Source organism: Schistocerca gregaria, chromosome 3 (assembly GCF_023897955.1).
Source record: "Schistocerca gregaria isolate iqSchGreg1 chromosome 3, iqSchGreg1.2, whole genome shotgun sequence".
In the NCBI taxonomy this organism is placed as follows: domain Eukaryota; kingdom Metazoa; phylum Arthropoda; class Insecta; order Orthoptera; family Acrididae; genus Schistocerca; species Schistocerca gregaria.
In genome coordinates, this window is record NC_064922.1 from 379852318 (window position 1) to 379867449 (window position 15132).

The following is a 15132-nucleotide window of genomic DNA, read 5'->3' on the forward strand; positions in this document are numbered from 1 at the left end:
CTATCACGGTAATCGCAGTCCGTACTTATATTTGTATTATATTAAACGGGGACGTCCGATCACTCCAAGAAACGATATTATTATTAACGGGACATTCTCCTTCAGCATTACTTCTCCTCAATAGTAGTTGTCGATACCAGTATTATTTTTCGAATTTTGGGTAGGTCAAATTTATCTCAGTTGTTTTGCTGAAAACTTCCATATAATTTTATACACAGTACGTTATATTTCAAGCTAAAATTTATGAAAAGGGATTACTATATGGAATATTTCAGTTTCGATGTTATAATTGGTAAGTACTAGTTCTGAATGCACAGTTAAAATTATATTTTTAGAAAAATTTGAAATTACGAATTATTTACACACTTAAAATTTCTATTATTAATTACAGGCCTGTACTGCTTACTATGTTTATTTCTTGATTCATTTATGAAATAATAATCGAAATTAAAAATGTAACCAAAGGTAGTAGGAATTCATTTGTTAAGAAAAATTGTAAACCCTTTGGGATACTATTATTTTCGCTGAGTGTGAGAGTCGTAAGCTTGCCTCTGATGTGATCGAACGTATTTACGTATAATAGGTGCGAACAGTTAATGTCGGCTTTGTTTATGTGAAAAATCAAAATATTGTGTGATATACTAAAATGCGAGAAAATATATTTACATAGAAAATCTGCAACCACAGTCGTCCATTTATTTAGTTCAAACCAACCGTGAGGGCTTGATGTTAGATTTTCAGCTTCAAGAATCAGGCCCCTAGACAACAAGAACTGGAGCCGTCTCAACATGATAAGCTAAGAAGCCTGAACGTTTATTGTAATCTTCGCTCCTCTCAAATCTTCATAAAAGACTTTGCTTATTAATTACTTGGGGTGGGCATAGTTTAATGTGGACAATAGGCGGAAGAAGGAAGTAGGGTATAGATTACAGCGCACTAACACTATATAGGCTACGTCTTCTTTCGACCGCAGAATACCTAGTCAAAACACGGCGACTTAAAGTTCAGCGCGGCACAGCAGGGAGCGTTAAATAACGTGCCACAGCGTCTCTATGCATGTTCTCTCTCTCTCTCTCTCTCTCTCTCTCTCTCTCTCTCTCTCTCTCTCTCTCTCTCTCTCTGGTCTAACCTGTATGAAAACCCTTCCGTGAGTTTTTGAGATTGGCCTTCACATACAGACAGAAAAACGCAATAAGGGGCCTTTAAATTACATTTACACTGTGCAGTCACATTAATGCGAGCACCTAGTAATCCCCTTCTGCAGCGCGGGCCGCTGTGTGAGACCGTGCAAGTATCGACAGAGATCGTGGAACCCTGCAGATTCCAGTCGAGGACCGGTGGTCCCAACAACCCGATCGAGGTGGTCCCGCAGATTCTCGACTGGATTTAAATCCAGGGAATTTGATGGCCAGGAATTGTGGGATACTCATTCTTCAGCTCTTCGAACCACGCACACACACTGCGAGCTGTGTGACTCGTTGCGTTGTCCAGCGGAGAAGGAACGTACTCTGTGTAGGGGTGGACATTATCTCCAAGGACTTTGAGTTGATCTATTGTGACTTCCAGACCATAACTGTTGTAGGGTTTTGCTTCCGGACGTTATGCGCCGTACACGCCGTCTGTCAGATAGAGCATGAAGCATTACTCCCGTGAAAAGCCCACCTGTCGCCAGTCAGTGGACCTCCAGATGCGACACTGACGTGCGAATTCCAGCCTCCTTCGCCGTTTAACAACATTCAGCAGGAGTGCATGAACGAGGAGCCTGCTGCGGAGGCCCATACGCAGCAGCGTTCGCTGAGCGGTCGTTGAGGAGACACTGTTGGTATCCCGTTGGGTTGTCTGGACGGTAATGTACTCAGCAGTTACACGTCTATTCGCCCGTACACTGTCACCCGACCTGTGATGCATCACAGTTGTTTCGGAGCCGGTTTTGCATAGCGAAGTAGTGCGATGCGCGGTATACTTTAACCACAGCGGCGCAGGAACTGTTTACAAATGTAGCCGTTTCGGAAAGGGTTCCAGACTGGCCGCGAAAGCCAATGATCATTCCCTTGTGGACGAGAGATAAAAGATTCTGCTTGCATGTTACGATAATGGTTGCACTGTTTTCTACGTCCCTCTGACATGCTTTATGTATTCTCCTCTGCTAGTGCTGCCATCTGCCGTCGCTTACTGGCTATTGCACGTTGTAGCCTAACACAGGCGTGGCGCATTGATGACTGGACCATGTACATTTGCGTATAGATAAATATAGCAATCACTACATACTGCTCCAGCATTAGACTTAACGTATCAAGGTTATCATCGGTACAGATTTGCCCCGTCACAATTCTTCGTGGAAAGGTATTGAGGTCTTGCCTCAACCTAGACGGCCCATACTATCACACAGAAAGACTGTCTCGTCCGCTGTTGGTTTTGTCATGAGGTATGATGCATCCGGATTTCGAGGGATCAAACCAGAGTTAATGTCATTTTACAATTTAAACCCGAACTCATCCGTTAAGAAAACGGTGCTCCTATGCTCCACGGCCCACTATACAAACGAGGTGCACAGTGATAGAGGCAGCGCACTCATATTATAGATGACTGCGGTTCAAACCCGGGTCTGGCTATCTAGATCGAGGTTTCCCGCAGTTTCTTAATTAAATATTTCAGTTTAAATGTCGATATAGCTTCTTTAAAAGAGACAAGTCTGTTTTATTTCGCCATCCTTTTCCAGTCCGAGGTCCAGTAACAGAGAGAGACGGAAAAATATTACTGTATGCATTTCTGAAAAAAAAAAATCACCCTTTTATCTTTTAATTGTTTTGTTGTCATAACTCTTCTCCTACTATCTCACGTTTTCAAGTGGATGTTGCATTGTGTTTGAGAACGACGGCCTTAAACCTCAGATAGGACAATAAACGTCATTGTTATTACTACTTACATTGTTGTCTCTCCACCTTAAAAAAGAAAGTAAATACCTATTCATCCTTCTGATTCAGCTACTTATCAAAGTGCCCTAACTTATACGTTTTCACAAACGAAGGAACACACTTCTCCCTCAGGCTAGGCGTACGAGTATTTCGTTAAGAAGGTAAGTTCAGGCACTGGCTTATTGTAAGCTAAGGGTGTGGCTGGAGTGTTGCCCGCGTGCGTGCGGTCCCTGCCTGTGCGGGGCGTGAAGTGTTTTCAGACACAGGCCTCATTGTCTCGTGATGATCCGTAGCTGGCTGACACAGGGCGGGGGTCCTTCAGTCGGGCACTCTCACGTCACGTCGTAAGGCTTCGTTGTCAATATAGAGTACAAGGAACTCCATAGGCCGGCGTACGGGGGACCGGCGCGCTTAAGAAACGTTCCCACCGAGCATAAGGGGAGAGTGTTTCTTAATGAGAGAACAGGGAAGTAATTTTTAGAAGTATTATGATGCTAGCGTAAAGTAAAATTAGCAGCAAGGAAGAATATACGTACTGACTGTGACGCAAACGTACAGACGGAACCCGAGCTCCACAGCAAAATTTCGGAGGTTGATGAGTGATATTTTCAGTGTTTTGGCAAAGTGTGGTCTCTGGTGACTCGTTACAAATTAATTAAGCGATTATGATTTATTCGCTTTGTTTCGCAAATGATCTTTGTTGCTGCGAAAATACTTTCGTCACTGTTAACATACAAGTAACGCTGCTGAAAAAAAAACAAACCTGAGACAAAACATAGCAGTACTGAATGGAAACCTGTGGACAACCAATTTTACTTCAAAGACATTAAGGTATGGTTATTTTAATCAGCGTCTTAGTCAGAAGTAATAATATGAAAAGAAATTTCTCGCTGTTCCGTTTTCCAATGGATTGGCGAGGGGGGGGGGGGGGGGGGAGGATTATTGATACGTGCTTCCATGACTTCAGAAGACAACTGCGTAAAAACTACAAAACCTACTATAAACACACACACGTCAGCGGACAGAGCATCCAAATTTGTAACTCACAGTACAGGAGCTAAATATGGGCTTCTGTTTTGATGTGGAAGCCTAAGTTCGTGGGCACAAGTCGTTGGCACGATATATCCGAGAAGCAGCGAATCTGGTAATTCAGTTGTCTCTGTAAGTGCGAACTAATTCTATGTGACAGTACGGAGACGAGACTTAACAATGAAACTTGAGGAGAGCACAACCTACATGCGCAATCTGTAATTATAAGAATTCTGCTAACCGTTTGTAGGCTTCCCTCTAGCAGTGGCACATTGATACAGAGCAATAATATACAACACATTCCAACTGATTCTCTGATAACCCATGGTCGGGCCCATACATCAGAAGGGTTGAGTGAGCATTACTGTTGTAGATACCAAGTACCGAGAGTGAATGTAGCGGGTGTGTCACCAAGTAGCACGCACAATTCCCTGTTGCTTCTAAATTTGTCGCGTCAAACCGATCCGTTGGCATAGTAAAGTTAGGCAGCTACTTACGACTGTAGATGTCTAATTCGTCAATGTCCACACACAGAGATAGGAATTGAGAAAGAAAGGTGTATGACAAGGCTCTTTTAGTCTAATAATGATCGTATAACAAAGCGCTCTTTTCCACGCGGATGTTCAAAAATGGAAATATACCAAAATTGTTACCCTCGATGTTACTGCAATCGCGTGATAGCTTATTCGTCTATTCATAAAACTTCATTTCTACCGTTAGTTCTACGTTAGGAGATCCTTTTCCAGCTGTGATTTTTTTTTACCAAACGAAAATGATTTCAAGGTTACAAATGTATCCCTCAGTCAAAACAAATCAATAAAGCAGACACAGTCTGTATTTTCATACTTCTTCCTTACTTGAATGCAATGGACGTTCATGGATTACATAAAATTCAGATACTTCAAGCGCAAAATCAACTTTCAGAACATAAAAGAACAAATAACGGACTTAATAACATATCAGCTACAATGTTCACAATATACAAAATGTCAAAAGACGTTACCTCACAAAGTGTAAAGGCCACATCATTAACAGTCGCAACTCTTCGCCTGAGATTTTTTTTTCTTTATCCACTGCGCCGGCAGCACGCATAACGACGATCAAGTGACGCTTCCGAATAAGATATCGAAAGGATGCGAATGGTTCAAATGGCTCTGAGCACTATGGGACTTAACATCTATGGTCATCAGTCCCCTGGAACTTAGAACTACTTAAACCTAACTAACCTAAGGACAACACACAACACCCAGCCATCACGAGGCAGAGAAAATCCCTGACCCCGCCGGGAATCGAACCCGGGAAGCGAGAACGCTACCGCACGACCACGAGCTGCGGGCAGGATGCGAATACTACCGTTTATATTGATTTCTAACATAGATTTAACAATAAAGAGCTTATGTAGTGCCACAAAAGTCGATAGTAACTAAAAGATGACACCACATTTGTCATTCTTTACTTTCCTAAGGACCCTACGAGGTACAAAACGGTACATTAAGGGACATTTTATTTACGATTCTCTTGTAACGTACAGATATTTACTGAAGGATATCATTTTCCTTTCATGACTAAAAATTGTTAGTGAACTCCAGAAGATTTGAGCTTTAGGAGGAAGTACTCAACAACGCGAAGTTTTGTTCGTCACACTTCCTGTCAAATCACTGAATGTGGTACGTAGCACACCTGTGTGGAATGTAATAAGACACAAGCATGGAGAAAAAAGTCAAAAGGTATAACACTGCTACCCAAAAAAGATATCGGTTCGGCTATTGTTGCTATATCTGCGTCACAAACGGCAATAATCTTTAATACATTCGCTTTTGAAGCAAAGGTAATCCAAAGTCAAAGGCATTTATAAAAATATTCGTCTATTAGAGGGGCGAGTGATGCGTAAGAATGGGCGAATGAATAGACTCCACTAAAAGTTGTACGCGTCAAGGAAAGTGCCTATCGTAATAAGCACAGACAACGAAAATGTATGATCCTAATGGATGCATATTTTTATGTTCTCTTGCTTATACCCTCAATTATACACTTTCGGAAGTATTTCTTCATGAATAAATTGTAGCTTATGTCAGTGAATGAGTGAGATTTATTTCACGATAATTCATGGCTCTTGGTAGTTTACTAAGGCATGAAACGTAAAACTATATCAACTATTTCGTTCATTAAGCAGAGAAGCATCGTTACGACACGTGAGTTTGTGTGTTTGTTTGTGTGTGTGGCGGGGGGGGGGGGGGGGGGGGAGGGGAGAGTCCGTGCGTGTGTCCATGCGTGTGTATGCGTCCGCGCATGCGCGCTTTCCCACCACGCGAAGCGCTAGTGTCGTTCTAAGTGTCAAACAGTAACAACTTTTGCAATGTGAGTGTCGCGACTGTATGTATCAGACTGTAGTAAAAGATAATACTTAGATAGTTTATTTGGAGATACTCGTAAATTACTGAAAATTACGTCCCATTATTAAAAAAAACCAAGACGCCTGCAGATGCACTGTAGAAAGTGCCCAGCCTTGATACGTTGCGGTCTCCAGTTTCGCTATACGCTAATTCCGAACAGAGCTGTTGTAACTATTGATTGTACGTGAGAGATGAACAATTTTTAAAACGAAGTCAGCCAGTGAAAATTTTCTCACGGAACGAAAGCAGTGTCGCGCATTTCCTCGACGTTTTTGGGGTAATTTTTGTCGCCCGACTTATGCTTCTGCGAAGAGCCAGCTGAGAGACTTCTCATGAGAACGAAGCGAGCGGCTGGCTGGGACTCGCACGCGATACCGGCTTATCTGCAGACAGCTGGGAGCACTGAACACGCCTCGCTGCTCACGCTCGATGGCCGCGTGAATCAGCCGCTCTTCCTCCCAGACCGTCCTAGAAGATACTCCTGCAGATGTTCCGTTCCAGAACAGCTGTGGTCACGAAAAGTCCAGCGTAATCATGGAAATAACGGCCACAACATCTGTATTCCTAAATATACTAGAGCGTGGATTATTCGATTAACGATCAACTGAAGCATCGGTTCAACGCAAAACGTTCCTCTCGACAAATACAAATTTGTACGTGCATGCTCCATGTACCAGGGTAAGTCAATTGTTATCCGCAAAGTAGTTATAAAATTTTATTGTAATCAAATAGGAAACTTACAAGAACATCAATTTTCGACATAGTCTCTTTGCGTTTCAACGCACTTGGTCCATCGTTGTATAAGCTTCGTTATGCACTCATAACAGAAGGTTCTCAGTTGAGCTGCGAACCAGGAATGCACCGCTTCTTTCACTGTTTCGTCCGAGGCAAATCGACGGCCCCTTTTGCCTGGTTCAGTGGACCAAACAAGTGATAGTCAGAAGGGGCAAGATCGGGACTTTATGGAGGATGATCCAGTACTTCAAATTGAGTTTCTGGGGCGTTTCAATAGCGTGGGTAGCAGTATGCGGACGGCCATTGTCGAGCAACAACACAACACCTTTTCATAGCAATCTTCGGCGTTTGCTTCGAATTGCAGGCTTTAGCCTGGCAGTAAGCATCTCACTGTAACGTACACTGTTTATTGTTGTGCCATTTTCCCCATAATGTTTCTGTACTAGAGCTTGCGCGTCCGAAAAAACTCTAAGAATCAGTTTTCCTGCGGACGGTTGGGTCTTTAACTTCTTCTTGCACGACGAAATTGGATGTTTCCACTCCATACTCCGCAGTTTACTCTCCGGCTCGTAATGATTGATCCATACTTCGTCACTAGTAATGATCCTGTTTAAGAAGTTGTCCCCATCTTTACCATAGCGATCCAAGTGTTTTTTGCAGATGTCCAAGCGCGTTTGTTTATGCAACTGGGTGAGTAGTTTTGGAACCCATCTTGCACAAACTTTATGAAACCCACGTATGTTGTAGACGATTTCGTAGGCAGAACCGTGACTAATTTGCAGACGATGTGCCACTTCGTCAATAGTTAATCGTCTCAGAGAATTTCACATGAACGCCAAATGGTTTCTTCATTTGTGGCAGTAAACGGTCGTCCGGCTCCTTCATCGTGCGTAACAGTTGTGCGACCATTTCGGAATTTTTCAATCCATTCGTAGAAACTCCGTTGTGGTAAAACACTGTTCCCGTACTGTACCGAAAGTCTTCGAAGAATTTCGGCCCCTGATACGCCTTCCGACCACAAAAAACGGATCACTGAACGTTCATTTTCTTGGGTGCAAATAGACAACGGAGCAGCCATGATTAAAAGCACGGCAGCTTGAAAATTGCAAAGATATGACAAAAAATAAACAAAGCATGCGTCATCAACGTAAAACGACAGTACTACTAAAGTAAACAAAAGTAAAACTAAATTGCGGATAATAATCGACTTACCCTCGTATTTCAGATTATCGTAGGGTAGCCAGTTCGACGGTTTTCGCATCCCTGCTAAACTTTTTTCCTGTTCTGTGCTGATGTTTGAAACTTTGTTTGTGACAGATCGTTGTTTTCGCAGTGGCTTAGGTTTTTGTGTTTCCGGTAAACTTAAAATGACAGCTATGTTGAAGAAAGATGTCGATAAATCAAGCTTACCAGGATAGAAACTGTAAGTAGGCTGTTTAGATTTTTTATTTGTAACACCACCTCTGTATGAAATCACTGGCTGTGCTATGTGCAGTCTGTGGCTGGTTTGCATGGTTTGCATTGTTGTCTGCCATTGTAGTGTTGGACAGCTGGATGTTAACAGCGCGTAGCGTTGCGCAGTTGGAGGTGAGTCGCCAGCAGTGCTGGATGTAGGAAGAGAGATGGCGGTGTTTTGAAATTTGTAAGACTGGATGTCATGAACTGCTATATACACTATGACTTTTGAATACTATTGAGGTAAATACATTGTTTGTCCTCTATTAAAATCTTTCATTTGCTAAGTGTGACTACCAGTAGTTAGTGCCTTCAGTAGTTTGAATCTTTTATTTAGCTGGCAGTAGTGGCCCTCGCTGTATAGCAGTAGCTCGAGTAACGAAGATTTTTGTGAGGTAAGTGATTTGTGAAAGGTATAGGGCCATTCTTTTGTAGGGTTTATTGAAAGTCAGATTGCGTTGCGCTAAAAAATATTGTGTGCCAGCTTAAGCACAGTCTTGCACAATTTTTCTAAGGAGATGTTTCAAAACTGCAAGAAGCTTGGTTCAGAATTTGAAGAATGCGACCAGGAAAATATTGTAGACTGGATCGAAAATAGCGTAGATCATTCAGGCTATTAAATATTGACAGGTGAATGATTAATTGCCAGTGTGATTGACTACCAAGACCCTTGCGATGACGAGGAGCAGCCTTGCGACAGCGCACATGCTGAAAATGGACCAGCCAGTGAGAAATTCTGTCATTGCTTTAAGACGGCTATGAAGTACACAGTAATAGTAGTAGTAGTAAAAGATAAATACAATGCTATCTTTAAAAAGTTTGCAGTAAAAATGTCCCAGCACAGAACTAAAAACGAATTTTAGACTACTTTTTCTAAATTGTACGCCTACTTTAATAGCAGTTTGGACTTTTCAAACGGATCGATGGTCTACTGTAATACAAAACCATGGCAGCCGTGTGGCAATAAATGTTTACCTTCATTATTTTGTCAAAGCTTTTTAAAAACATAGCATACTGCAGTTGAGAAAAAAAACGCTTCCATCTTGGTGTAACACATTTTATGTTCTGTGTCGCTAGTTGGGCTATCACGGTATGGCACCTTGAAGAGCCAAGATATGCCCAGTTTATGCCGGTTTTCGTTCCTAGACATATTTCTCCGGGAAGGATAGATACATTTCTTTTTAGCAATCTTGAGGCAGCCTGTGGCTCGCGAAGGAAGTAGGAAATTGGTTTTTTATTCGTACTGAAATTAATCATTCTTCAGCCGTTACATTGAAAATTCCTTCTATTGCTTCAGGTTTCCTTTTTTATATATATATACCTGCGCAAGAAGGTGTTGCTAAACATGACGTCCGAATAAGCCACAAAACTGTCATATTTACTTGTATAAACGAGTTAACATATTTTTTATTCCCTTCTTCAACTCAGTTTTTTCCCCTGACCTGATATAAATGCCACCGTCGTTATATTGCAAACTGTGAAATATTCTGGGTGTTGGGGGAAAAAATAAATACAAATAATTGTGCGTTTTCAGAACTGAGCGCATCCAGTATGTTCTTACAACAAAATTTTCGCCCACACAAACGTCACCGTTAAGTTCTGCTTAATGTTTCGAATTATACCTTTGCAATTGAGCATCATTTCGACGCTAATACTCAAGTCAGTCTCCAATGACTATGGCGCATAAGATGCAACAAGTGGATGGATATGCTTTGATTTTAGAACATATCATTTTTGGTTCCACAGCGGAATTTGGGCGGATTTCGTACGCCTTTCATAGAACGTAGCCCAAAAGAAAACAATCGCACAGTAACAAACCCCATATTGGAAAGCCACGAGGTTTCTCCTTCGTTCTGAATGACACGTCTCAAGAGAAGTCAGCGTACTACACTGCACCGTGGAAATTAACACTACGTGACGTAAGCACATTCCTTGAGAAACAGAACAAAATTGGAGAAATTCAGCTACGAGGAATGTGCGTTCATGTCAGTTTGGCTGCTCGGCCTCCCTCAAAAAGTTAGACCGCACGCAAACACAGTCTCTCCGATGCTTAACGGACGTTCGTGCAGTTAACGAAGAGTTTCCTTGACTGGTAATGAGTTTTGGTTTTTGGCGTTATTGATAAGGTGAAAGTGAGTTGTGTCATCTGTAGTACAAATAAAAGCACGATGATAATTTGCGTGGAAAGTTTGTATTTTGTATAATTATATCGTAAATTGTACCAATAGATCCTGCGCTGACGTCAATAAGAGATACCAGTTACTAATCGTCGAATCTTAACGCAACTGACTAGCTTTCCATCGACATTATTTTGTAATTCTGTATTGTTTCCTGTCGTAGAAATTCATGGCCAAACTGTTAGCTATTCCTTCAGAACCATTCTCTCATGTACTTATTGCACGTTATTATGGAACAGAACGTATGTGGGAAGACTGAAATAATGTCTCGTAAAATGTCATTTAACAACCGTAACACAACCATGACGAACTGAGCTGAAGACCTACTTGTAGCTTCAGCTGCCGATGAACATATAACATTTACTAAAAAGGGAAATGCATATAGCAGCTAGTGGCCCTACAGAATCAGCACAATGACTCTGACTATGGTAACAAGAATAGTATGTGAGCCACTACAGGCAAGGCGATATTTTCGCTCGGGGCTTTCTGCATCCGCCGGTGCGTGTGACGAAATTTTTCGCTGATGAACGCTGCTATCGCACCTACCTTTTTTCTATTTAAAACTGAGAGCCCACTCTTTCTACGGCTCATCTGTAGACGGGTAATTCGTCACTGAAAATTTCCTTCGCTTTTTGGCTAGTCAGTGACCTCCAAACTTAAATTTCAGACAAGCATAGCTAGTTTGATTCCAAACGTTTCTGTAATGGATGTACTGCAGTTAAAACACGTTTGCATCAACCTCTGTATCCGAAGTCGCTAACTCGCACTTATGTATGCTTCCGCGAGTCGGGAATAACCGTTTGGGTTCTTGGTGATAAAAAATTATTCAAACGCCAGCATTTGGGCAGCGATGAGATGGCATCAAAAATTCCTAATATCCATATTTCCCGTAAATGTTCTGAGTTGAATTAAATGTAGACTGACGGGAAAAAAAATTGCGTCACCAAACATAATGAATGTAGAGTAATGAAATTTCGGGAATACATTTGTCTTGGTAACAGAATGTTAATAACTTAAATGTGAGATCACAGGTTAATGTAAACGCGATATAAACCGTTGCAAATGTGAAATGCTGGTACTTCAATAACCGGTGTTATCACATCACATTACAAGAAAGAACGTTGAATGCAAGCATGCAAGTGTGCCTCCACTGTGTCATGCAGATGCCAGAAGTCAGTTTGTGGGATGGAGTTCCATTGCCTGTTGCACTTGGTCAGCCAGTATATGAACGGTTAATGCTGTTGGTGGATGACGCTGGGGTTTTCGTCCGATGATGCCCCCATAAAGTTAATATGTCGACACGCTTTAGAACATGTCTGATAATAACAGACAAAAGCGGTATCTGACGAGCGTTATCCTGTTGCAAAACACCCTCTGGAATGTTGTTCATAAATGGCAGCACAACATGTCGAATCAGCATACCTGACGTACAGTTTTGCAGTCAGCGTGTGGGAAACACGAGTGTGTCCCCACTGTCATACGAAATCGCATACCAGGCCATAGCTCCACGTGTAGGACCACTGCGTCTAGCACGCAGACAGGTTAGGTGCAGGTCATCAACTGGCGTCTTCCTAACCAGCATCCGGCCTGCACTGGCATCGGCACAGAACCAGTCGTCGTCAGAAAGCACAACAAACCGACAACCTGACCTTTCGCTTGACAACACTGAATTAGAATTATATATTAATACCTTCAGCTGCTGACGGGCGTTGAGATATATATCAACGGGAACAGGTGTAAATGTGTGCCCTGACCGGGACTCGAACCCGGGATATCGTGCTCACATGGCAGAAGTTCTATCCATCTGAGCCTCCGAGGGCACGGAGTACTGCAGGGACTATCTTGCGCCGCCTCCCGCCTCCCACATTCTCACCTTGTATGTCCACACACTACATTCGTAGCGTCACACCCCAACACACTCCTTACTCGTGGAAGACATTCTTGCCAAGTACCGTAAGAGTTCGGATAATATGTGTGCATCCGCACTGAAGAGGAAGGTCATGGTCGGTATTGCCGGAACTATATACATACACTCCTGGAAATGGAAAAAAGAACACATTGACACCGGTGTGTCACACCCACCATACTTGCTCCGGACACTGCGAGAGGGCTGTACAAGCAATGATCACACGCACGGCACAGCGGACACACCAGGAACCGCGGTGTTGGCCGTCGAATGGCGCTAGCTGCGCAGCATTTGTGCACCGCCGCCGTCAGTGTCAGCCAGTTTGCCGTGCCATACGGAGCTCCATCGCAGTCTTTAACACTGGTAGCATGCTGCGACAACGTGGACGTGAACCGTATGTGCAGTTGACGGACTTTGAGCGAGGGCATATAGTGGGCATGCGGGAGGCCGGGTGGACGTACCGCCGAATTGCTCAACACGTGGGGCGTGAGGTCTCCACAGTACATCGATGTTGTCGCCAGTGGTCGGCAGAAGGTGCACGTGCCCGTCGACCTGGGACCGGACCGCAGCGACGCACGGATGCACGCCAAGACCGTAGGATCCTACGCAGTGCCGTAGGGGACCGCACCGCCACTTCCCAGCAAATTAGGGCCACTGTTGCTCCTGGGGTATCGGCGAGGACCATTCGCAACCGTCTCCATGAAGCTGGTCTACGGTCCCGCACACCGCTAGGCCGTCTTCCGCTCACGCCCCAACATCGTGCAGCCCGCCTCCAGTGGTGTCGCGACAGGCGTGAATGGAGGGACGAATGGAGACGTGTCGTCTTCAGCGATGAGAGTCGCTTCTGCCTTGGTGCCAATGATGGTCGTATGCGTGTTTGGCGCCGTGCAGGTGAGCGCCACAATCAGGACTGCATACGACCGAGGCACACAGGGCCAACACCCGGCATCATGGTGTGGGGAGCGATCTCCTACACTGGCCGTACACCTCTGGTGATCGTCGAGGGGACATTGAATAGTGCACGGTACATCCAAACCGTCATCGAACCCATCGTTCTACCATTCCTAGACCGGCAAGGGAACTTGCTGTTCCAACAGGACAATGCACGTCCGCATGTATCCCGTGCCACCCAACGTGCTCTAGAAGGTGTAAGTCAACTACCCTGGCCAGCAAGATCTCGGGATCTGTCCCCCATTGAGCATGTTTGGGACTGGATGAAGCGTCGTCTCACGCGGTCTGCACGTCCAGCACGAACGCTGGTCCAACTGAGGCGCCAGGTGGAAATGGCATGGCAAGCCGTTCCACAGGACTACATCCAGCATCTCTACGATCGTCTTCATGGGAGAATAGCAGCCTGCATTGCTGCGAAAGGTGGATATACACTGTACTAGTGCCGACATTGTGCATGCTCTGTTGCCTGTGTCTATGTGCCTGTGGTTCTGTCAGTGTGATCATGTGATGTATCTGACCCCAGGAATGTGTCAATAAAGTTTCCCATTCCTGGGACAATGAATTCACGGTGTTCTTATTTCAATTTCCAGGAGTGTATATGGATATGGTGTCTGTTCTTTCAGACGTCTCCGAAATAAGGACACCATATCCATATAAGTATATGACACCACTGAAGTCGCAAATGGCGGTCAGTGGGATGTACGTTACAGGGCGTGTGGGTGGAGCTACCATACACGACCGTCACAGCGTGTATTTCAGCCAAATCTGATTTGCTCCTCCTAGTGGCGCTAGTAGCGTCACTCTTATGCTACTGGAGAGAAATCTTTAAAAAGAGTTGTAGAAACACGCCTACGAATTTTAGTTTACGTCGTGCAACTCCTCCTTCGTGTTGCGATTTTTTCCCCGTCAGAGTATTTCCGCAGTGTTTCGCTGAGTGAAGGCAGATGACACCGTTGATTGCGATCTTGCGTAGGATACGGGCCTTAGGTGTGTGCCCCATTGATGCTGCGTAGGCAAAGAGTAATTACAACGATCAGATATGTACCTATATGTAGCCTCTGAAACGTAGGAGAGTAAATTCTGTAACATTTCAGCTCCTTCAGTGCAGCTTTTATAGTCAGTGCGGCCATTGCAACATAAATGTATGTAAATCGTGATCTTTGGTTGGCTCACGTGTAATGTGCCCATTTGGATTTGTGTTGTGTTTCGCTGATTATGGTCTTACCATCAGAGCCCAAAGAATTTTGCTGTATCACAGTGGTAAGTATTGAATTAATTGCCGACAGTCATGTACTTATATCGTTATTTTCTTAAGTTTTTATATAAAATAAACTGTCTTAACATAAGGCAGAAGGAATCACATTATGGGAAACTCTCTGGTTAGCAGCATCAATAGCAATGATGAAACGAGCGCTCCGAAATATTTTGCATAAATTCAGTGTACGTGGCAGTATTTATGAGTGCACCTCTGGTTAATAGTTTGCCTTTTAGTTCGTGAATTCTGGTTTTATGTTTGGTGCGGTTATAACAGTCTATATTATATGAATTTCCTCGAATACGAGATTAGCCCC

General features: G+C 43.7%; 1 protein-coding gene across 1 annotated transcript in view; it reads left to right on the plus strand.

Annotated features, from left to right (window-relative positions):
* Positions 1 to 15132, plus strand: part of LOC126354028 (leucine-rich repeat-containing protein 15-like) — a 316933-nt gene that overhangs the window by 187731 nt on the left and 114070 nt on the right. The gene's annotated exons all lie outside the window — the stretch shown is intronic.